Genomic DNA, 24,700 nt, shown 5'->3' with positions numbered 1-24,700 from the left:
GAGAGGGGCGGTGAATTGGCCATTGGTGCTGCAAACCTGAGAGACGGCCAAGCTGAGCTGGGGAACGAGAAACTCAACGTCAGGTGAGAGAACTGATGCTTTCTATTTGAGGAAGGCATCCAGAAGGTGGTTGATGATGAGGCTCTGGGGCTCCAGGGGAGAGGCTGGGGATGGAGGGCAAGGGCACGGACAGAGGGAGAACAACAAAGCGGAGTGAGAAGCAGTCAGCGAGGGGCTGTGCGGAGTCCTTGGCATGCGTTGGCTACTTTGATCCTCACAGGCTTCTGAAAAAGTATGAGGACATGGACTCAAAAACGTGAAGTCACCTAATTCTCACACAGCTAAGGAAGTGGCGGTGGAGCCAAGATGTGATTCAGGTCTACATAACTTTCACAGCCATGCTATTTAGTAACCCTCTCTAGTAACACCTCTGAGTCTTAGAGGGTTGAGAGCAAGAGGGAGAACCCGATAAAGACAGTGAAAAGGAGGAGCATGAGAACTGGGCAGGACTACGAAAGTCATGGGAGGAGAGCTCCAGGCAGGAATGCGGCGTCAGCCAGGCAGAATGCTGCCACCCTCGACTGGCCTTTGTGGTCAGAAAGTCACTGGTGGGGTATTAAGGAATGTTATGAGGAGTCCCTCTGTGGCACAATGGCATTGGCAGTGTCTCTAGTGTGCTGGGACGCAGGTTCAATCCCTGGCTCGGCACAGTGGGTTAAGAGTCCGGTGCTGCTGCAGCAGTGGCGTAGGTCGCAGCTGTGGCTGATATCGGACCCCTGGCCTGGGAATGTCATACGCCCTGGGGTGGCCAAAACAAAAGAAACGTCATTATTAGCACAACAGGATGTAATTTACTCATTCAGGGTTAAGAAGAAAGGATTGCAGCATGTATAGTGTCTTGACTTTGAAGGAATGGGATTTGTTTTTTTTTTAAGATGGAGAAGACTTGCTCAAGTCTGTACGCCGAGAGGGAAGAAAGCGGTGAAGGAGACGCTGAGTACGAGACAAAGGGAGAGAAGTGATTGATGTGACAAAGCCACGGAGGAGACAGTAAGGGTGGCTGAAGAACACGGTTTTGACCTTGGGAAAGAAGAGGAACGCGTTTTGCTCTGACAGCAGAGGGAGTGATGTAAACATGAATAACGATTCTGACAAAAAACGTTAAAGGGAGGAGGTGGAAATCAAGGATGATCTTACTGGACATCCTTGATACTCGTGGAAGGGCTCGCTGTAGATAACAAGGTGTGATAGGGAGTCTGGACTGGAGGATTTAAGATGAGAGGAAAAAATCTAGAGCAACCGCTGAGAGGACTGTGAAGATGAGTGAATGGATACTCAGCACCGGGACACAGCCAGACCGAGAAAGTTGTATCAGACGCAACTGGTGAAGACAGCTGATTTTCTCCTACGCGTGCCACTTAACCTATGCACGCACTGATCTCAGCCGATGGAAAAGTAGTGCAAGAAGGACTACGTATGCACACTTACCATGAATGAAGGCCGCCGTTTGCAAAACGGGGCCGAATTGTCATTCCACCAGCTTTGTGTCCAGGTGGATACGGTTACGCTCTAGAAAAGGGCCAAATGCCAGTCTAGTGCTCCTTATTTGTAGCTTTTATTATTACATGATTATCTTTTGAAAGGAAGACGTATGCATGTCTACTCAAAAGGTAGGAATGAGACAGCCTGGAAAGGGAGAGACAGCAGGAAAGGAAGGAAAGGAAAACTCAAGTCCCTGCGAGCTGAGGGCTCCCTCCTAATGAGAGTGCTGGGTGCTTAGCATTTCAACGAGAGACCGGAAAAGGAAACCTCCTCCTGCTTAAAAAGAAAGCAGGGATCTATCAATAATAACCTAAGGGCCATCGTTATCTTTCTGAACCATCATTCCTACCATGTAAGATGTTCCAGCTCCACAGCTAAAATGTGGCTAATGAATTCCGTGGGAGTTCTTTACGGGAGCCTTAGCCCACTGCTGGGGGGCTGAGCTCCTCATCCACAGTCCTGCTGTTCCCACGTCTCCACAGGAGGATAAGCAGGGCCGATGCATTCCATGCCATGCCCTGGCTCATGAGGCTGGCAGAAATTCTTTGCAATTTCAGGCCACTGCTGTGACATTACCTATAAGGCTCCTTTTCCATGAATCTATTATATCCAACAGGAGGAACCCGCAGGCCCCAAGGCTGATGGATGCTACCAGCCCAAACCAGGTGTCTCAGCAACAAGGGCATCTACCATGGGTGGATTACTATGAGTTCATCCATTTGCTTATTGTCAGGAAATTTCTGGGTGTTTGGAAAGGTAACAGTACTAATGTCAGCATCCTCTCCAGGTGAAATAATCACTGAAAATTTTAAGATCAATGACTGAAGGACCAATGCCACTTATATCCATGGGGGGGCATGTTTACTGTCAAAACGACAAGGTTTTAGTTCAGGATCCTAGAGAGACTCTTTTTTGCTTACTTTAGAACGAACTGCCTTAAGGTGACTCCAAGTACAGAAAGTCTAATCACGGCCTTTAACCTAATATTAGTCACGCTTGATAAAATGTCTTGGTAGTTTCAGAGCACTTATAAAAACAGTATTTCATCTAATCCTTAGTGCATTGGTGACATGTGTGGGGACGGTGGGACAAGGACTCTCATTTTCATTTTACTGATGAGGAAACTGTAGGCCCCTGCCATACCCCCCAAGCTAGGGGATGTCCTTACATTTTAAGACATCTGATTATCATTTCATATGACTAACTAACTGTAAGGAAACATTTTATGCTGAGCCTAAATCAGTCCTTAGTGGTCTTACTTTTTTCCCTTGGGACAACAGAGTAGGCATCTGTTTCTTCTCCACAACTCTCTTAGTCCTGAATCAGCCCCCACAACTCCAGCAATGCTGTGCTCTTCAGCAGTTTTGTGGGGGGTGGGGAATACATGAAAACGTGTCAAAATTTATATATTTTTTTCTAATCCCTTACTGTCAAGGCCATTAACCACAGGCGACTATTAAAGTAAAAATTAATTAAAATGAAACAAAATTTAAAATTCAGATCCTAGTCACACCAGCCACAAGTGACCAGTGGCTACCATCCTGGACAGGGCAGCATATTTCTTTCTTTTTTTTTTTTCAATAAATTTTACTGAAGTTGAGTTGACTTAGAAAGTTGTGTTAGTTTCAGATTACAACAAAGTAAATCAATTGTACATATACGTATCTCGGTTCCTTTTCGGGTTCTTTTCCCACATAGGTTATCAGACGGTATTGAAGAGATTACCCTGTGCTCTACAGTAGGGCCTTGTTACCTATTTCATAGAGAGCATCCCAGCTCCCCTCACTTATCCCTCCCCCTGCCATGTTTCCCCTTTGGTAATCTTAAATTTGGTTTCAAAATCTTTGAGCACATTTGTTTCATTAAGTTCTCTTGCATCATTTTTATTAGATTCCATATGATATTTGTCTTTCTCTGTCTGCCTTACTTCATATGGTAATTTCTATGTTGCTGCAAATGGCGTTATTCCATTCTTTTTTATGGCTGCGAAATATTCCATTGCATCTAGGCACTACATCTTCTTTATCCATTTCTCTGTTGATGGACATTTGGGTTGCTTCCATGTCTTGGCTATTGTAAACAGTGCTACAATGAACACTGGGGTGTATGTATCTTTTCGAATTATGGTTTTCTCCTGATATATGCCTCCTATGCTGGCACAGGATTGCTGGATCATATGGTACCTCTATATTTAGTTTTTTGAGGAACTTCCGTCCTGTTCTCCATAGTGGTTACACCAAGCATACATTTCTGCCAACAGTGTGGAAGGGTTCCCTTTTCTCCACACCCTCTCCAGCATTTATTATTTGTAGACATTGTGCTGATGGCCATTCCAACTGGTGTGAGATGATACCTCATTGATGGTAGTTCTGATTTGCATTTCTCTAATGATCAGGGATGTTGAGCATCTTTCCATGTGTTTTTGGCCAACTGTCTGTCATCTTTGGAGATGTCTGTTCAGATCTTCTGACCATCTTAAAATTTTTTATTTTTTTTTTTTTTGGTATAAAGCTGTATGAGATATTTGTATGTTCTGAAGATTAAGTCCTTGCAGACGGATTCATTTGCAAAGATCTTCTTCCATTCTGTGGGTTGTCTTTCATTTTGCTCATAGTTTCCTTTGCTGTGCAAAAGCTTTTCAGCTTAGTTAGGTCTCATTTATTTGTTTTTGTTTTTATTTTCATTAACTCTAGCAGGGAGGGTCAAAAAAGACACTGCTGTGATGTACATCAAAGGGTGTTCAGGGCAGCATCTTTCTATCATGGCAGAAAGTCCTGGCCAGCACTAAGACCTTTGAACTGCTTTTGTCTGAATTTCTAGCCTACTTACTTATCTCGTTGTGGAGCCATCTTTCTTGTTACCCACTTTCAGTACCATCTTTTCAAAGAGAGTTTCTATTTTACACGATTTTTAAAAATTGTGATGGGTACTTGTGGAGAAAAGAAAAAGAACTCTACCCTACATTCTGTCAGCTTAGAAATACTTAATTGGTTTGTGGGCTGGCTGACAAGCTTTAATATTCTCATCTTTTCAAATCTAAACTCAGCTGGAGGCCAAATCACTGCCTTTATTAAAGACGCAAAAATTCTATTATTAAAATAGAAGTAAAACTTCTTTTTACTTTAACAAAGCACAGAAGATGGACTTCACATCTTTACTTTTCACTTCTAGAGAGCATGGTCACAGAGAAGGAGGGAAAAACAACACTCTTTTTCTGAGACGTAGAGATTCTTAGTGTCTCAATGACCCTGACGAGATTTATTTTGGCATCTGACCTGGTTACTTTTTCGACTTCTACAACTTGATAAAGTGGACACCAGTATAGATGAGACAGCTGCAAAAATTACAAAATACTAAGGCCACAAAAGGACCTTTGATATGCCCTAATTCCAAAACCCCCACGTGAAAAGTAAAGAGAGGCTCAGACGAGGTCCTTTAGGTCTAGAACCTGGTCTTTCAGTTCCCAGTCCAGGGTCCCCCTCCCCTGGGGAGCTGACCTGGCCCACCCAAGCATCCACCTGACGTGCAACATTTCATCACTTTGCACCCCATCCTCCTCTACGACCATGCCTGCCTTCGGTGATACCCAATCCTCCCGCAATGAGGACTTTTAAAGCAGTGAGGGGTGCCCCCAAATGAGATGACCATAAATTACACACAGACAAAGGGTAAGATCGGATGAAATACAGTAACTTTCTTAATCTGATTCTCTTAAGAGTTTCCCTAAAGGCCCCAGGAATGGAATTCAGCATCCATTTTCAAAGCATTTGTACCAGAGTGGCATCAGCTATACAAAAGCACCCGAAAGAGGAAGCTTCGAAAATATTCTTTGGCAATGAGGAGTAGGAAATAGCTGAAAATGAAAATGTAGAAGCAGAAACAGAATTGAGAATTAAGTTAATAACGGTGCCAAAGCTATGTCTGTGATGACAGCTGAGCTCTGACTAACCTTGCATCCTATCACTGCATCCTCGCACCTAGGACAGGTACCTTTGTTATTCCCACGTGTAAGAGGAGAACAAGGGGACCAGCAGGCTTGTGTCCCATCCTCACCCACTGAACCATCAACCTAAGTTTTGGTGAGTTGAAGCAAAAGGTATGTAAGCAGACTATGTAGCTTGTAATATATGTGTGGAGAGGGAGTGCTGCAGGAACTGCTTTTTGAATTTAATTTTTTTAAACTGGTAAGGCAAAACCTAGGTTTAGGGAGCCTCAATTTTAAATAAAAATCAAGGAGTTTCCATTGTCTTAGCAGTAACGAACCTGATTATTATCCATGAAGATGTGGGCTTGATCCCTGGCCTCACTCAGTGGGTTAAGGATCCGGCATTGCTATGAGCTGTGGTATAGGCCACAGGTGCAGCTTGGATCTGGCATTGCTGTGGCTGTAGTACAGGCCAGCAGCTGCAGCTCCGATTCCACCCCTACCCTGGGAACTTCCATATGTCACATGTGCAGCCCCCAAAAGCAAAAAAAAAGCGCGGGGGGGGGGGGCGATAAAAAATGGAAAAGAGCGAAACTAAGAAAAGCTTGTCATTTTGTTTTTAAATGCCTTTTATTTTACTTATAAGTCATTTAAAAACTCACGTAACAATAAAATCATCTTGGCATGACAAGTATTCCAAAGGAATGATCTTTTGCAGGTTATGCTAGGAGGCAAACCACCAAAAGGAAGCTGTGTTTGGTACCATATTTCTCTCTTATGTTCCTGCAATTTGTCTTCTGAACAGACTGAGGACTAAAGGAGCAGTCAGAGAGGAGCGAAGGTCTCAGGGTCCACCTAGGCCCTCTGCAGTCTCACACCTAGGCTGGGGCTACTTAGGAGGGTATGTAGAACTCACACCTTCTTTCCTCCATCTCTTTCTATGCATTCCCATGAAATCAGCTCCCAACCTCTGTAACACTTTGTCTCTTGGTCCACAGCCTCCAAATGTCAAGCAAGATCTGACCCTATAGGGAGTTCCCGTCGTGGCGCAGTGGTTAACGAATCCGACTAGGAACCATGAGGTTGCGGGTTCGGTCCCTGCCCTTGCTCAGTGGGTTAAGGATCCGGCGTTGCCGTGAGCTGTGGTGTAGGTCGCAGATGCGGCTCGGATCCTGCGTTGCTGTGGCTCTGGCGTAGGCCGGTGGCTACAGCTCCGATTCAACCCCTAGCCTGGGAACCTCCATATGCCGCGGGAGCGGCCCAAGAAATAGCAACAACAACAACAACAACCAAAAAAAGACAAAAAAAGACAAAAAGACAAAAAAAAAAAAAAAAAAAAAGATCTGACCCTATAAATAAGGATGTAGTTTGTTTCATCTCTCTTCCCCACATTTCAATTGGCTCTTTAACTAGTTAGTAAACTGCCAAGTGCAGATAACATTAACCTTTCACTTACAATAGAAAGAGAGCCAATATTCTGGTTAAAAATTATGTAATAATTTCGACTCAGTCTTGGAGTTCCTAGAAACATTAAGTAAAAATATGTGAACTTAATTTGCCTTAAAGCACTAATTCCTCTGTCATTTTACCTCTTCCCTCTTAGACGTGTGGGCAGAAAGGAACAGTGGCAATAGACTGCAAAGATGAGCCATGATCCTTAATCACTAAAGAGCTGATATGCTGTTTATGCAACAGGACTGAGTGGAAGGGGCATACTTCTTTTCCTACTGATGCACCTATTTTAATTATAAACCTTTTCATGCCCTTATATTTAAGACCATGTAAAAACAGCAGTAAAATTTTAGACGTAATTCATGGGTTCCAATAAATGACTCTTCAAGGGGATAATGATTTCCTACTGTGTTCGTTACAGTACCTGCCATCCCTTTAAGGGATCTGAGCATATCTGAACACTGATCAGATATGTGGTGTGTGCTGGTTCAAAAAGGATGACCTTAGAGAGCCAAGCCATCACAAATACCAGTAAAAAGGCAGGTGTTGAGAGGAGTAGCTTGTATAGGGTTTGGGCCGAGATGTAAGGTATAGAAGCTCGTCTTGAATGCCCTACTCTTCTTATTTTCTTCTGCTTTCACGCCCTAACCGTCTCAGAGAATCCTGGCATGCCTCGACTCTCTCTGATTACCATGCCATTAAAACCTGGCTCTAGAAAATGTCACCAACATATTTAGACTCTGCTCTGAAAGCCGGAGGAAGGGGTCTTCTGAAGCTCTATGTGTATCAATAAAGTCAGAAGACTTGAAATAAATGACTTTAGTAACTTCAGACAGGAATGTGCCCCACTGATGGTTCTGAAGCCCTTTGTACTCACAGGGCTTCAAAAAGTCTCAAGAAGTTACGGTAAGAGAGCCGTGTGTCCTCACAGTGTCTGTAAGAAGCGATGGTAGTGAATACACTTTGCACCTGGTGTGTCTTTCTGAACACAAGCCTTTTGGACAGAAGTGTCCAGGGCCCGCTTCCTACAGACCCAAGAGGCAATGTCCTCAATTGGTGAGCAAAGGCTTGACATTACACTGTGTCTCTCACCTCTTATTTCAGTCAACTGAAACTTCAGGGTGTGCTTCCATCTACATATTCAGCTATACAAATTTTTTTTTCTTTTTTTTTTTTTTGTCTTTTTCCCTTTCCCAGGGACACTCCCGTGGCATATGGAGGGTCGCAGGCTAGGGGAAAATTGGAGCTACAGCTGCCAGCCTACACCAGAGCCACAGCAACGCAGGATCCAAGCTGCGTCTGCAACCTACACCACAGCTCACGGCAACGCTGGATCCTTAACCCACTGAGCAAGGCCAGGGATAGAACCCGCAACCTCATGGTTCCTAGTCGGATTTGTTAACCAGTGAGCCACAATGGGAACTCCTTTTTTTTTTTTTTTTCCTTTAAACTATAAAGACAGATATCCAGGGCCTGTCAGAGGAAGGATAGACTTGTACCTTGGTATGGTGAGAACTACTGTTCTAAAAGAATAGACAGTATTTATGGAATATGTAACATATGTTAACCACTGCTCTAAATGGCTTGCATATTTTAACTAAATAAAGACTAAATTCTTCTCTTCACTATATAAGAGCTGTAGTGACAGTATCTGGCAAAATTTATTTACAATCACAGCTCAGTCCTTTAGGGCAATCTGTGGGTTAATTCTAAGGAGGATTTTAGTCAGATGTTTAAACAACTAGATTTAAGAATAAGCCTTTCCCAGCTAATCTTTATGTGAGAAATGGACAACACAGCTATCGAAGGGACTAGTTTGCTCTTAAAATATTCTTTTTTTTTTTTTTTTAGGGCTGCACCCATGGCATACGGAAGATACCAGGCTAAGGGTCGAATTGGAGCTGTAGCCACTGGCCTAAGCTACAGCCACAGCAACGCCAGATCTGAGCCACGGCAACAGTGAATCCTTAACCCACTGAGCGAAGCCAGGGATCGAACCCACATCCTCATGGATAGTAGTTGGGTTCATTACCGCTGAGCCACGACAGGAACTCTCGCTCTTAAAATATTCTAAACTTTAGCTCTGATACCCCTGGGGCTGAGAACATTCTCTCCCACTCCTAGTACATCCCCAGAAATGCTGACGGCAGAGAACTAAGACGGACAAACTGGGTTCTGCTCTGGGAAGCCTTCTGAAAAACTCTTGGAGCACATGAGGTTCACATAACAATTCCTTGGCCTCTTTTCTCTACCTTCAGAATGGAGAAAGCCTGAGTGCTGCTCCCTACCTAATAACTAGGGGTCCAATCTGACACAACCCTTGTATGAAGGTCTAGACGTTCACAAAAGCTCGGCAAAATCAGCTTCAGCATGACAGAAATCTGATCTAAGTTTCTTTTTTTTTTTTTTTTTGTCTTTTTGCCATTTCTTGGGCTGCTCCTGTGGCACATGGAGGTTCCCAGGCTAGGGGTCCAATCGGAGCTGCAGCCATTGGCCCACGCCAGAGCCACAGCAATGTGGGATCCGAGCCACATCTGCAACCTACACCACAGCTCATGGCAACGCCGGATCCTCAACCCACTGAGCAAGGTCAGGGATCGAACCCACAACCTCATGGTTCCTAGTCGGATTCGTTAACCACTGCGCCATGACGGGAACTCCAGTTTCTATCATTTTCAATGAATACATATTGAGTTTTCCACAAATAAATAAAGTTTGGGTCCTGTTCAAAAAATGATTTTAAAAATACCTACTCTATGCGAAGAACACAAATCAACATAGATATGGGAACACAGTTCCTCAAGGATTCAGAGCAGAAGACTTCGAAAGTCAATGCATCTCCATCTGCCGGGGCAAGTACCACTCCCTCCTTGATAGAGACGACGTTCAGCCCACGGGTATGGACACCACAACATGAAGCATTTATGCTGCTCAACTAAAGGCATCAGATATAATATTTCATTTAATGCTCTGAAAAATTCTATGTCAAAGCAAAACATTATTTTAGCAGCAAGCAGACAGAGAAGACTAAAGGACTTATCCAGGTTTCTTGGTTTACTCCTCCGGGAGACTCTGTGAGTAGCTCAGTGACTCTTTGGGATGTGGTTACGCTCAAAAGTAAACACTTTTTTTTTTTTTTCTTTTAAAGTTGTTAACTCTTTCCTCCGAACATATTTCAAGGCCAAGGTTATATCCTGTATTTTATGGCACCACAATGAAGTTACTGTTCAAGGACTTGTGCAGACTCCAAATTGCTTTTGGCAATGTTGAGGACTGCAAGGCAATGCCTGTAGGGGAAGGAGGGCAGGTGAAGAGACTTAAGCTGTTCTGCGGTCATGCTTCACCCCTGGTCTCGACCAAGTCACTTAGCCTCTCTGTGCCTCAGTTTCCCCACCCGTGAAACATGCAGGATGATGCCCTGTAGCCTGCAAGGTGGTGGTGAGGGTTACAAATATCAGATATAAGACTCAGAGTCTGTGTCTGCCACAGAAGAAAGAGTCTAGTGACACACAAGCTATGTGTTCTAACAACTGCCTGTGAGCACTGAGGACAAGAGGACAAGGATGCATTTGAGATCTTTCTTTTTATAATACAGTATCAGAACTGCTAACCCTTCTTGTACAGTCAGGAGCCTCTGGAGAGCTTTCCACCCACCATCAGGGATACATACATTTCTGGTGTTCAACAGGGACGCTCAGCAAAACCTTCAAACTGACTCATGTGGCAGAAAACCTGGACAGCATGTGCTACTCTGTGCCAATGGTTATGGAAAAGACACTAAATCCTGAAATGGCTGTGCTGTGAAGTAGGAACGATTTCACTCATACAATACGTCATTACATATTTAAAAATAAATGAAAGATCATGTCCTCCTCAAAACAACCTGTTGAGTTATAAGTATTATCCATAGTTAACAGTTGTTTCTTTTGGTATTTGTTACTTGATTAAACAAGAGGCGAAGGCTTACCACAAATATGGATTAGAAAAATATGGATCAAAATAATTCTACACATTAATTTGGGTTTTTCCCCTGAATCTTTCAGTGGAAAAATGGCAGCAATTATTTGATTATAAACAGTGAAATGGCTCAGCCAGGCTCACAGGAGAGCTGTATGTATGTTGATGGGAGTTAAGAACTACCAGTCTTAGGAAGATGCAGCAGATTTTCCCAAGTTCTATCTCTTATCTAATCAAAGCTCGAAAGACTTACAGACCCAGTGTCCAGCTACTCTCAGAAATGCCTTCAAAGGTCCACAATTTAACTTTATGTTTTTAGTTTACAATGACAAACGAAAGAGTTGCCAAAGACCACCCATCCCTCCTCTTTTCTCTCTTATAAGCTGTACTGCAAGTCCTGTGAACCACAGTGCCCCACTGTCCGTTGTCTCTTTACAATTTCATCTCAGTGTTTAGTGACAAAGAAACATTTCTTTGTTCTGATAAACGTTACTATTTCCTTCCTTTTTTCTTTTTCTTCTCTTTTTTAGGGCCGCTCCCGTGGCATATGGAAGTTCCCAGGATAGGGGTCCAATTGGAGCTACAGTTGTTGGCCTACATCACTCGCACAGCCAGGCAGGATGCGAGCCCTGACTGCAGCCTACACCACAGCTCACGGCAATGCCGGGTCCTTAACCCACTGAGCGTGGCCAGGGATGGAACCCATAACCCCATGGTTGCTGGCTGGATTCGTTTCCACTGCGCCAAGATGGGAACTCCTATTTCCTTTTATTACATAATACAATCCAAGGTGTCAACGGAAAGGGCCTAAGTGGTCTGATACAATTATTTTTTCTCTCCCAGATCCTTCATTACTTGGTTAGTGCTCTTCACTTATGGGTTTTACACTTACTATGTGAATCTTTTATTAGAAATGCCCTCAAATCTGACAATATATACTTAATGGACTTATATTTTCTAAGGCTTCTGGAGTATGAAAAAGTGGAAAATTAGAAACTTGCTGTACGTTAACACAATATTGTCTGAAGTCCATCCTTCCCACATATGATCATCTCCCAGGAGGTCAGCACAGATCTGGCTTGTTTGCTTTTTAAACTCCACTGATTAACTAAATCTCGCTTCCCGAAGCATATGGAGGTGCCCAGGCTAGGGGATGAATCAGAGCTGTAGCCGCCGGCCTACGCCAGAGCCAGAGCCACGCAGGATCCAAGGCGCAGCTGTGACCAACACCACAGCTCAGTGCAACACCAGATCCTTAACCCACTGAGCAAGGCCAGGGATGGAACCCGCAACCTCATGGTTCCTAGTCAGATTCGTTAACCACTGCACTGTGACAGGAACTCCTTAACGAGTATTTTAATTAATGTGTATCTGTTACTCGTGACGAACTTAAGAAATTAAAGTATGTTTCTCTATTCAATACAATTCCAAGTAGCATTTCCTACTGAACTTGTGCCTTTCTACTAAAAATGGAATTTGTCAAGAATCCAAATCAATATTTTTACGAACTCAAAGATGTGAATCTACATTATTATAAATCATACTACATAAGGATTGATTTTTATATGGGGAAATATCTTTTTAAAAAAGGGAAGGCACAGAGGTGTGACTTTTCAGTGGGCACCTTCATTTGCCACTGGTGGCAACATAAAATGAGATGCTCTTTCTGAAGTGATATGTGATGATTTGCAGCATATTCTGAAAAGAGCTTCATTTTCTTTTACCTAGTAATATTATTTTACAAGAAATAATCACTGAGATAGAACAGTTTTCATAATAATGTTGAATTGAGAAAAAATCCAAACATCTAGAAACAGGTTAGACAAACAATGGTATTCTCAATATAATAGGATACTGCAGAGTCTTTAAAAATCAGGCTATGGGAGTTCTGGTCATGGTTCAGAGGTTAGCGAACCCCACTAGCATCCATGAGGACGAGGGTTGGATCCCTGGCCTCACTCAGTGGGTTAAGGGTCCAGCGCTGCCATGAGCTGTGACGTAGGTTGCAGACTTGGCTCCGATCTGTGGCTGTAGCATGGGCCAGCTGAGATTGGACCCCTAGCCTGGGAACCTCTATATGCCTCAGGTGCAGCCCTAAAAAAGACAAGAAGACCAAAAAAAAAGATCAGGCTATGGAAAAATATTTAATGACCTTGAAGAAAGTTTGATGACCTTGAGACGCAGAGAAAAGGAAGACTAAAGTGGTTATACCCGAAAACACTGAGAGATCACCTCTCAATTTTATTATAACCACAATTTTTTGTTTGTTTGTTTTTTTGTATTTTAGAGCTGCACTGGTGGCATATGGAGGTTCCCAGGCTTGGAGTCGAATAGGAGCTGTAGCCGTTGGTCTACACCACAGCCACAGCAACAAGGGATCTGAGCCATGTCTGTGACCTACACCACAGCTCACGGCAATGCCAGATCCCCAACCCACTGAGCGAGGACAGGGATCAAACCCGTGTCCTCATGTATGATAGTCGGGTTTGTTGACCACTGAGCCATGATGGGAACTCCTGTAAGCACAATCTTCTAATCTTTGAAACTTTCTGCATTTTCTGACATCTCTAGAATGCAACTCTGCTGCTATTATAATCAGCAAACAAAAAAATTCTATTAAAAGAGCGCCTTTGGGTATTACCTTTTTAAAAGGGAACCAGCCTTGCTCACACAACAGGAGCTTTCCTCTTCTGTGTTTCTCTGCAAGAAGTGTGGAGGGGGTGTCACAAGACCGTCAACCCAGAACTTAGCATCACTTTGTGGCTTTTCCAGCTTTAGACACAGCGTCGCACCCCAAATCAAAAGTTCATGATTTCTACAGGTCACCAACACCGCCCTGGCCTCCAATGAAGAAACTGGCAATTCGGATCTAGGGGAACTCTGCCTGCGATGGGGTACCTTAAATCACATTAAAAGATGTAACAACTGAGCAAAATGCTGGGCTATAGTTCAAAACTGGCTACATCTGAACCAGCAATCAAGTAAATGCTTTTCTCAGCCTCCCCAGCCTCAGTTTCCTCACTTGTAAATTAGGATTTTGGGACCACAGGCATTTTAAACCTCTATCCTGCTATCAAGTTCCAGGGTTTTACAGTAATAGACTAAGAAAAGACAAACTGGGGTCATGTGGAGTGAGAAGAGGACCCCCCCACTGCCGCTCACAGTATGACTCTCGCAGGGATTCCCTTGCTTTAGGCAGGAAAGTGGCAGCAGCTGTCTGCAGTGGTGGGATGGATCCAAATGCCATGTCCTGAGATCTGAGGAGCGGGGCACGCCAGCCGGGGAGCCTGCTGGCTGAGCCATCCCCTCTTGAGCAAGGCGGCACGCTCAAAGAAGGTGGTTGGGGGGGAAAGAAGCCCTTCCTGTGCCACACCCCAGTCTGCAGAGAAAAAACAAGTGGCAGCATGTGTGTCTACAGGAAGAGACGAGGAGGGAAAGGATGGCTGTGAATCTCTTGCTTTGAGGGGTGCAGAAAAGAGGAGATGTGAACAAGGCACCAATAAAGCCCTTTAGGCAGGAAGGAAACATGTGCCCTGCAGACTGAAATGCTTGTTTCTTAGAGAAGAAATGGGGGCCATAAGGCGACCTTTATAAATCTCTGAATTATACAGCCTTCTCTGGAGTGTCTTCTCTCTAAATCTACTGTAACCCACAAGGGGATTAGAATGGCCAAGAGTCCGTCTTTCCTCTGAGTTATTGTGCTAGCAAACCAAACAAGAGCAGCGAGTGGCCAAAGGAAAACCACTCAAGCCAGACGGTGACCATGTGAGGCTCTAGGAGACGTGGCGGGACGGTGTGAGCAGGTTTGCAGGTGCCTGTGTGTGTCGTGTGCCAGGCCAACTCCCGGTTGCTCCGTGAACCTCAGTCCCCTTCCAGCCAGGGGTGCTCATTTGGGGATTTCCAATCTGCCTTCCAGGAACAGCTTCTGTCCTTGAACAGACGATTAATGCGAGCCTCCAACACACCCCTGGGGCCCTGGTAATGGGAGGAGGGCACAGGCTACAAAAGGCACCAATGGAAAGGTCAGGACCCTCATGAGGACAGGAAAGGCCTTGTCAGAGGGAGGGGAAAGCAGTCGCTCCTTGTCACTGGCTACCAGTCCCCACTGCAGCAGGAGGGGTGGCCTGTGGACACGCTCCTCCTGCCTGTCCCCACACGGCCAAGTACATGGCAGTGTGACTGTGCAAGCGTCGCAGGGTCCTTGCCCATAGGGAGTGTTGCGTAGGTTTCCTCTACCTCGAGTGAGACTCTGGGAAGAAGCCTTTTGCCTCCAAAGACTCCATCCCCAGATGAGAGCTGCTTCAGGGATAACTCACAGCCATGGGGGAGCTCAAAGAAAAGTGTGCATCCAGGCCTGGGCTCACTGCTGGTTTGTAAAGAGAAAGGACGCACCAGGACAGGATGGAAACGATGGCTCAAACGTCCCCAGGCACCCGCGAGCAGACCCACACTCACTCCTTCCCTCACGCACCCCTCACTCTCTCCTGGGGCCGCCTGGGGAGTGAAAGTCAAGCTGTGGACAGAAAAAGGATGAGCCAAGGCAGAGTGACCAATACCACCCAACAGGTAAGACTTCCTTGACCACGACCCCTAGTTTAGCCTTCTTTAAAGTAACAAACACACGGACACAATCTGGCAGTTTTATTACTGAAAGCACACTCCACAGCAGTGGATGGATGGAAGGGAGGATGTCAGGACAGGGAGAGGAAGACATCAAAAGTAGTTTTAGAAGATTGAGAGGACAGGAAGAGGCACTAGATCAACTCAAGAATGCAAGCATTGGTAATTACGTACAGTTGAAGGCAATGGTGTGTTTCAATGACAAAACAAGTTACAGTATTCAACCCAATTTAGGATAACTGGGACTTATTGTGGGCTCTATAAACTTAACCAAAGTCTTTGATTTCCAGAGCATCGTACAAACACTGGAGCTCCGTAAACAAACATTAGAAGTGTCTGCCAATCCCTCCTTCTGCGAATTGGTATGGCAGGTTTTTAAAAAATGTATGTTTGTGTCTAAATATCATCATCCATTATGAAGTTTTTAATAACTTAAGCCTTAATGTTACCTACGTTGACTGATTTTAAAGTTATTAATTGTAAGATTATGGCCCGGTGGTGAGGGAGTTGGAATGGAGACAGAAGAAGAGAAAACACATCTTCTCTTTACAGCCTCGCAAATGCCTCATGTTCTCAAAGGCCCAACTTTATGGGTTCAAGAAAGACAACTATTTTAAGATATTCTTTTTCCATTTTATTTTAAAACAAAAAACTCCTGAGCCATGAAAACTCAGTACGAAAGATCAACACATACTGAAATACTTCATGCCTCTAAGAAGTGTAAAAATTAAATGAAAGAGGTACTGAATCTGAAATTTTATACCAACTTATAAAGAAAAATACGCTTTTTAATGCATTCATGACCAATAATAGCCTTTAACATATATGATTCCTTCATTTAAGCAAACATTCATCGGGAAATTATTGTGAACAGAAATTTAATATACTGGCTGACTCTCTCCCCCTTCTTTATACTCCAATCTATATGGTATAAATACAGCTATGCACTCAAATAAAATCTAATTTAGACCAACTTACAGGAGATGTCAGTTTGAATTAGGGCCTAAATGCTGATACAAATATTTTTTTTAAAAAAAAAAGGAATATAGGAGTTCCCATTGTGGCTCAGCAGTTAACAAATCTGACTAGCATCCATGAGGACTAAAATTCAATTGCCAGCCTTGCTCAGTCGGTTAAGGATCCAGCATTGTCGTGAGCTGTGGTGTAGGTTGCAGACGTGGCTTGGATCCTGCGTTGCTGTGGCTGGCAGCTGTAGCTCCAATTTGACCCCTAGCCTGGGAACTTCTATATGTTGCAGGTGCGGCCCTAAAAAAAAAGAATACGGAATTATCCTAAAATCCAATATGTACTTCTAACAGCTAAAAAAATCTTAGAGAAAAAATTTGATGAAAGAAGACAAACCATCAGAATCTTAAGAATTTTAAAAGTTAATGCTCCTAGAGTCAGTGAAACATAAAATGATTGAATCCTCCCTTACAATCCCTGAAACAGCCTTTACAATCTCACTTGTTTGTTTAGCAAATTAATGAGGTTTTACAGTATTGCTGAGGATACTGTGTCTATTTTCCAAAAGTCCGCCCTTTAGAAGTCTTTCGAAATTGGTAACACATATGCTCTGTGTACAGTAACAAATAGGTGAGAAGTGTTTCCTGGAATGCTGAGCTCAACTGCTTCCCAAACACGACTCCTCCTTAAGACACTGGTGGTACCGCTGGCTTGATGGCTCACCAGTATCTCCCCAAATGCTCAAAAAGTTGCGTTCTCCTACTCACATGAAGTTAGCTGCAAATGAATTAGTAGAATTCAAGGCTGTTTGTGCTGAAAAAGCCAGGGTGACATTCCTGAGAAGCATTCACATTTTTTCCACTGACACTCACACGAGTCTGCAGGCAGGCACACCGACGGCAGCTGTCCTGCTGGATGGGAGTTTGCTGTAAAACTTTGTTAACGTGGGAAAGGAGGAGATACTCTAAGTGCCATGTCCTAGACCACACTGTTATCAGATGTCTGCTTCTCCTGTTTAACCTGATTCCAGTAACATTTTTTTTTTTTTTTTTTTTTGGCTTTTAAGGTTGCACTCATGGCATATGGAGGGTCCCAGGCTAGGGGTCCTATCGGAGCTGTAGCCGCTGGCCTACACCACAGCCACACAGTGCAGGATCTGAGCTGTGTCTGCAACCTACACCACAGCTCATGGCAATGCCAGATCCTTAATCCACTGAGCGAGGCCAGGGATCAAACCCGAGTCCTCATGGATGCTAGTTGGATTCATTAACCGCTGAGCTATGACAGGAACTCCTGATTCCAGTAACATTTAAACACACAAAAACATAGACATACACACATCTGCATGACATAGCACCCAACACCTGTGTGCATTTGTGTGCCTATCAAACAACCTGCCATGTCAGGTGCTTATTTTTCTTTATAAGCAAGGAAACCATAACATCTTTGGGACCCAAGTGATTTTAGTATCACTGACAGATTACACATTAGACTCTGTGTTACGGTCTCTACTTTAGGGGAAAAAGGAAAAAAACCAACACGGGCACCTGGACTTGAGTCTTAAAAGGACTGGCTGATCATTAGAATCAAACAGAAATACTGAAAAACAAACAAAAAACAACAAATCTTTAAGTCAGACTTTGGAGATACTGATTTAAACATAAATATTTTTAAAACTGCTTAGCTGATGACCACTCCCCAGGTTTGGAAACCCTGAGCTAAAGCTGAAATGGGGCTGGGGTGCAGGGAGGGATCCACAGGCTATGACTGGATCGTCTTCCTCCTGAGGGTGTGGGAGCCAGCAACAGCCTGTACACTCAGTGATGCCTCACACAAACTCAGCAGGGAAAAGACCAAGGCTGCACACTTACCTTCGAGCACCTATCTGGGGGAGCAGCTCTGTCCTCTCCACAAGCTTGTGAGGGAGGAGGGGCCTTAAACATGGGGAACAGAGAGGAAGGAGAAGCCCCAAGGAGAGCATCTACAGCAAATGCATCTCCAACCACTGTCATTCCAGGATGCCGTTAAGGACGCAGTATGGATTCAAGGGTATGAGTCATCACGTGTTAGAGAAAATTAACAGAGTTTGCCTTGAGCACAGAGAAGAGGCTGGAGGTAAGATAACCCAAATGGGTCAAAAGAGTCTGGAGCTTGAAAAACAAGGTGTGTTACAAAGGATAAATGCAGTAGAGCAAAAGAGGGGAAAACATCTATCCCATCTGTGCAGCTCTAAGCCTAAAACATGGCAATCTTTATTTGGAAAAAAAAAGTTAATGAAGATTATGGAACACAAAATGACTTTCCATCAACTTATTTCTCTGAAAGAAGCCTGAATTTGCATTTTCATTGAACTGATCAAACGTTATCTAAGAACTGCTTAATTGCCTTAATGGTTTAATTCTATTTGCTGCCAATCTGATTAGCAAAGAGTGTGTCTGTGTGTGCACCCGTGTGGGCTGGCATTAAACGGGAGGGTGAAACCTATTACTGAAAGAACAGCAATGGGGAGCTGGCTGGCTTTTGGTTAATTGAGAAACTATGAGTGGTGTGAGGAGGTCACTCTATCATTTATTTTAATTTCTTCTCTCTCATCCTCCCAGTCACTTTTTCAACTCAGGAACCTGACTTGGAGTTGAGACCACTAAGAGCAGGTGTTAATTTGGGTTAAGGAGAAGGTGAGCCCAGGTAGTCCTGCCAGTGTTGTGATTTAATGGGAAACTGGATCGAATTTAACAGATCCTCTGAGTCTCAGTCAGACATGGTTAACATGGAATGAAGAAACATTTTCTGGAAGTTAATATATACGTTAATCTTTTGGAGAGTTTACTTTGTGGCGAAGCTGAAACGAATCCAACTAGAAACCATGAGGTTTCAGTTTGATCCCTGGCCTTGCTCAGTGGATTAAGAATCCGGCGTTGCCATAAGATGTGGTGTAGGTCACAGACGTAGCTTGGATCTGGTGTGGCTGTGGCTGTGGCCGGCAGCTGTAGCTCTGATTAGACCCCCAGCCTGGGAACCTCTATATGTCATGGGTGCAGCCCTAAAAAAGGCAAAAAAAAAAAAAAAATTCTTTTGGGACCTTGTAACAATATATAACCTAACAAAGTAAAAGTAATCTCTTTCAACCAGCTCAGGAATACCTACTGGTAAAAGCACTGGAATAGTTACCTTGGGGTGGGGCAAAAGCATTGGACGGCTATTTTGGAACCAGAACCAGTTCTGACTCTCTGGAAGTCACATTCTGTCTCTGTTTCTCAGTGTCCTCACCTTCAAGCTGGAATGACTGGTTTTAAGTTTGTTTTGTACAGAGGCCCTGGATTTCAGAGGTGTATCAGGACCTTCACAGGAAGTTCAAGGGAAGCTGGGGAGACCCCACCCCCAATTCTGAGCACCCTCATCCTCCTTGGATTTAACTGGAGACCCTGCATATCAATCGGTTTGAGGTAATGATGCCCTAGACAAGATTTGGGTTGAAAAAAAATATTTCTTAGGTTCAAATTATTTGCTAAGTGCTGGAATAAATGATCTTTAAAATTCTGTAGAGTTTTAATAAAGCTTTCCCTTCGGAATACCCTGTTTGTTCAGCTAGGAAAATTCAACTTCCTCTTTACAACTTTTTGAGCTTCAACTCCTTCAAGACTTAGCTCAGATGTTGTCTTTTCTCAAAAACCTCCCTCAACGGGAAGTGCAGCTGTGCAGGGAACTTCTCTGCTGGAAAGTTCTGTGGCTATTTTGGACAAAGAGTACTCTTTCCTAAGCTTAAGATACTAGATACTCTGGTGATTGGGACAAGGAGCCCATACTTTGGATTCTGAATGATATAAAAAAGGGTTGATGTAAGGGGGGCAATATATATCAAGAGCCTGAAGAAATTCATTTCCTTTGATGTAGCAATAACACTCCCAGAAACATATCCTAAAGATTTATTACAAGGAGTTCATTCCAGTATTATTTGTAAGGTGATAAGGATGAAAAATTAGGGTGAAAAAACTAAGTGTAGAATAAAATATTAAATACATGCACAAAAATGGTTAAAATTTTTTGAAATACCATAGTTATTAATTATTGTGCTTTGGAAAAATATCTCATGGGAAAAGGCTGATTACATAACATTAAGCAAAGAAGGTAGGAAACAAAACTATATATAAAATATGCTGACAGTGCTGTGATTCATTATATCCACTCAAAAAGAAATACTAAAAGAATATAGAATGATTGTGACATTAATTTTCTTCATTATACATTGCATCCCTTTCAAAATTTAAAACTTTTCACTATTACTATAATAAATGATTCTGAACATTTGGCAAAGCAACAGGTTATCTGGTATTTTGTTTCCATCAGCATTCTCCAATTCTTCAGCCACATGACACTCCCACATCACAAATGTTTGGTGAGTCTAAATCATCTACCATGAGAAGTTTGAAGACAAGGCTCCTGGAGGCAGGCCTAGGACAGCTGACCTTAAGCAGCGTGAGGAAGAGTCCTCTAGTCATGGGTCCTAGTCTCCTCTCTGCCACAGACTAGTTGCATGGCTCCCTCAGCAAACAACTTCCAGTCTTGGGGCTTTAGTTTTGTCATTTGCAAAGGAAAGATGCATGTCTTATTCTTCTTTTCTAGCCCCAGTGTTTAGAACACTAGAAGTTATCAAGAGTGTATGTGAACTGTCATGTGGATTGATGGATATGAGGATGAGAAGAGGGCGGCTGTGAATGAACTATAATGAAAGACTTTGAACAAAGATAACCTAAACTTCCTAATTCAATGCGTCAAACCTGTATTCTGAACTATCAGGCCATCAAATGAAACTTGGAACATAAATAGGGAAGCCTGGCTTGTTTTCCTTTTGATCTTTCTAAGCCTAAAGTCCTATATCTTCATAGACCATCAACATCTGAGACCAGCACCTTAAGGAAAACTCTGATTTCATGAAGGAGATGAACCAGGGTCACTGCTTAGGAGCAGGTAGTGAAAGCCAGACCCTGAAGTGGGAACAGCTGAGTTAGAGACAAAAGCGATCAGTAACGTTTTGATGATCAGAGCCAGAAGATCAAGATTTAACTGCATGAAATATGCACCTTGCAGAGGCATTCAGGTTGCAAATCAGAGCTCCAAACGCCAAACACAACAACAAAAAGGCAAAAATTTCTCAAGGGCATCTGACTTGAGATAGAGCTGAGATTTAAAAAGACAGTGAGGGGTAGGGTCATAATTCTAGAATGACACAGAGGACAATATCCCCAAGTGATACTCAAAGATGTGACCTGATACAGCCCATCTTAGTCACCAGGCTGACTCTGACCAGAATAAGATTCTCTGACCAGATAAGAACAGCTTAGGGGCCACCAGATGGATGGATATATGCTATACTAAAGCACACAAGATCAGTGATTAAGGGTCCCATCTTACAGGACCCTTAGCTCGCAACCAGGGCACAGAAAATAAATTAAGCCTGCTTGCTTACTCTCCTATACTCCAATTCTACTTTATGCGCAGGGAGCAGAAAAATTGAGAATACATTCTGTCCTTCATCTTTCTAGCCATCAAAGCTCTTCTAGGTTATGCCACCAGCTACGACTGTTCTCTTTTACACAGTGAAAACATTTCTAAGTGAGTAGCCTATTAAATTTAGAGGAGTAAACTATTCTTGTGTACGTCTTCAAGATCTATAATAGGAGATAAATCCTGTTAGCCTGGGCATGGCAAGGTAATTGTTTCAACTGCTACATTTCTGTGGAACAAACAAAACCATTCCAGGCTTGCGCAATTCCTAGTTAATGGCGAAGGGAAGAAACACTATGTTTGCCATGCCCAGAACACTGGCTGTCATAGACCAGTGGCAACCGGAATAGAAGGGAGGCCTCGTCTATTATCACCACTGGAAAGCAAAGTCCTCTGGGCTACATATGCTCACATCGCCTGTCCAAACCAGCCTGTAAGCAAATGGTGCTGAGCAAGAAGCAAGGAGAAAACTATCAGGGTAGGAACATCAGGGCATTTTGGATGCAAAGCAGAAGCTTATCTTTTTTACTGTTGCAGCTCCAGAGAAAATCAATTTTGACACAGAACTGCCACTTTACAAGCAAATAACTATACTTTCCAATAACCTAATCTGTGCAAAGCCTACTGAAAATTCCCTAAAGAACCAGTAGTTAAAACCTCCATTAAATCAAAGGGTTTAATATGGGAAGGGAAGAGAGGATGCAGTTTGACTTGGGAATGTAATGGACTCAGTGGGGAAATAAATAGGTTGTTTTATGTGTACAGTTACAGAATATGAGAACACGGCATTCATTTCAAAGGGAATTCTCTTGCTGTGCAACTTATTCCTAAACAGATGTGATTTTTGCTTATTCAAAAACATTTAGGTAACAATTACAGCATAATAAATTATAATTGCCATCATCTTCCAGCCACGTAATGCCTTCTATGCAAACACAAAGAAAAGGCAATCACACAAAACTATAAAGCCCATTTTCAGGTAGGTTCTGCAGCCTGGATTCAAATATTCTCCATTATTCTCACATAAACACTGCATTGTGCCTCATCTATATATCCTACGATGGTGAGTGGATACTACCTAGCAAATAACTAAGGTCTGGAAATCACAGCCTGGAATGGTCCCCAGCAGAGTAGTGCCAGGGGTGCCAGCAATGCCTTACCACCCTCCGACATCTTCTTTTACAGTCTTCACCCACCACTCCACTACACAGAGCTTCCATCCACTGGTCGCTCAAGTTCAAATACTCCAAAGGGGAGTTCTGGCTCTGGCACAGTGGGTTAATGATATGGCTCATCTCCATGGAAACACTGGTTCAATCCCCAGCCTGGTGCAGTGGGCTGGGGAGCCAGCATTGATGCAGCTGTGGCACAGGTTGCAGCTCCAGCTCGGATTTGATCCCTGGCCCGGAAACTTCCATATGTCACATGGGTGGCCAAAAAAAAGGAAAAAAAGTATCCCAAAGAGAGGCCAAATATTAGGCATGCAGCAATGCTTTTTTTTTAACTTTTTATATAATGATTTTTATTTTTATTTAATTATGGCTGGTTTACAGTGTTTGGTCAATTTTCTACTGGACAGCATGGTGACCCAGTTACATATACAAGTATACATTCTTTTTTCTCACCTTATCGTGTTCCATCATAAGTGACTAGACATAGTTCCCTGTGCTACACAGCAGGATCTCATTGCTTATCCATTCCAAAGGCAATAATAGTCTGCATCTATTAACCCCAAGCTCCCAATCCACCCCACTCCCTCCCCCTCCCCCTTGGCAACCACAAGTCTATTCACAATATCCAAGACATGGAAACAACCCAAATGCCCATCAACAGATGACTGGATTAGGAAGATGTGGTATATATACACAATGGAATACTACTCAGCCATAAGAGAATGAAATAACGCCATTTGCAGCAAACATACCGAATGACATAAGTCAGAAAGACAAAGACAAATACCATATGATATCACATATATCTGGAATTTAATATACGGCACAAATGAACCTTTCCATAGGAAGGCTTTTGAAAGTTCACTTCAGGTCACTTCACTTTTCCGAAAAACCTACAATCTCAACCTGTTTTTGCTAATGGAAAAAAATCTGAAGAGGATTTTTTTCACCTTATGAGAAAAGGTAAAAAAGCAAAAAGAGCCTTCGGCATTTGTTTTGCAGCCACCCACTAAAGAGGCAGCTCGTGCTGCATGCAGCAAGAGCAGCCCTGCTGAGCTCCTTCCCTGGGAACCACCCTCAGCATCTCAGCACCCAGCCTCCACAGCCTCCAATTGTGTCTGTGAGCATCTGAGCTCTATCTCAACAGGCTTTATGTTACCAAGATGTGTAATGTAATTATTTCTTAGGCTTGTGCCATTTGGGCTTAGGAAAATTTTCACAGGAAGGCTCTACTTTTGGATAGTAAACTTGCACTTAGTAACTCCATGAAGGCAAGGACAATCTGATTCCCCAAATACAGCACAATGCCTGGCATGAGGGGAACAGACAATAAATATTTGTTAAAGTAGTAGAGATTAACTTTGGTGGTACCCAGGGGTTCCCATGGTGACTGAGTGGATTAAGAACCCAACTAGTATCCATGAAGATAAGGGTTTGATCTCTGGCCTCACTCAGTGAGTTAAGAATCCAGTGTTGCTGCAAGCTGCGGCGTAGGTCACAGATGCAGCTCAGATCCAGCATTGCTGTGGCTGTGGTATAGGCCTGCAGCTGCAGCTCTGATTCA

At 43.3% G+C, this 24,700-nt stretch overlaps 1 protein-coding gene and 1 long non-coding RNA gene across 9 annotated transcripts in view; both read right to left on the bottom strand.

Annotated features, from left to right (window-relative positions):
- The window catches only part of AUTS2 (activator of transcription and developmental regulator AUTS2), a 1,184,853-nt gene that overhangs the window by 457,720 nt on the left and 702,433 nt on the right, over positions 1-24,700 (bottom strand).
- Positions 11,643-17,167, bottom strand: LOC146404410 (uncharacterized). Its single transcript, XR_014840372.1, has 2 exons — positions 13,391-17,167; positions 11,643-12,947 (listed from the first exon to the last, which is right to left on the bottom strand). It is a non-coding gene; the product is annotated as an uncharacterized LOC146404410 (long non-coding RNA).

Source organism: Sus scrofa, chromosome 3 (genome assembly GCF_054392235.1).
Source record: "Sus scrofa isolate SSC_HxYL_T2T_F1_AM1 chromosome 3, Sscrofa_HxYL_maternal_Yorkshire_Landrace_v2.0, whole genome shotgun sequence".
Taxonomy (NCBI): Eukaryota; Metazoa; Chordata; class Mammalia; order Artiodactyla; family Suidae; genus Sus; species Sus scrofa.
Note: the sequence above shows the minus strand (reverse complement) of the source record. Positions and strands in the feature narration are given on the sequence as shown.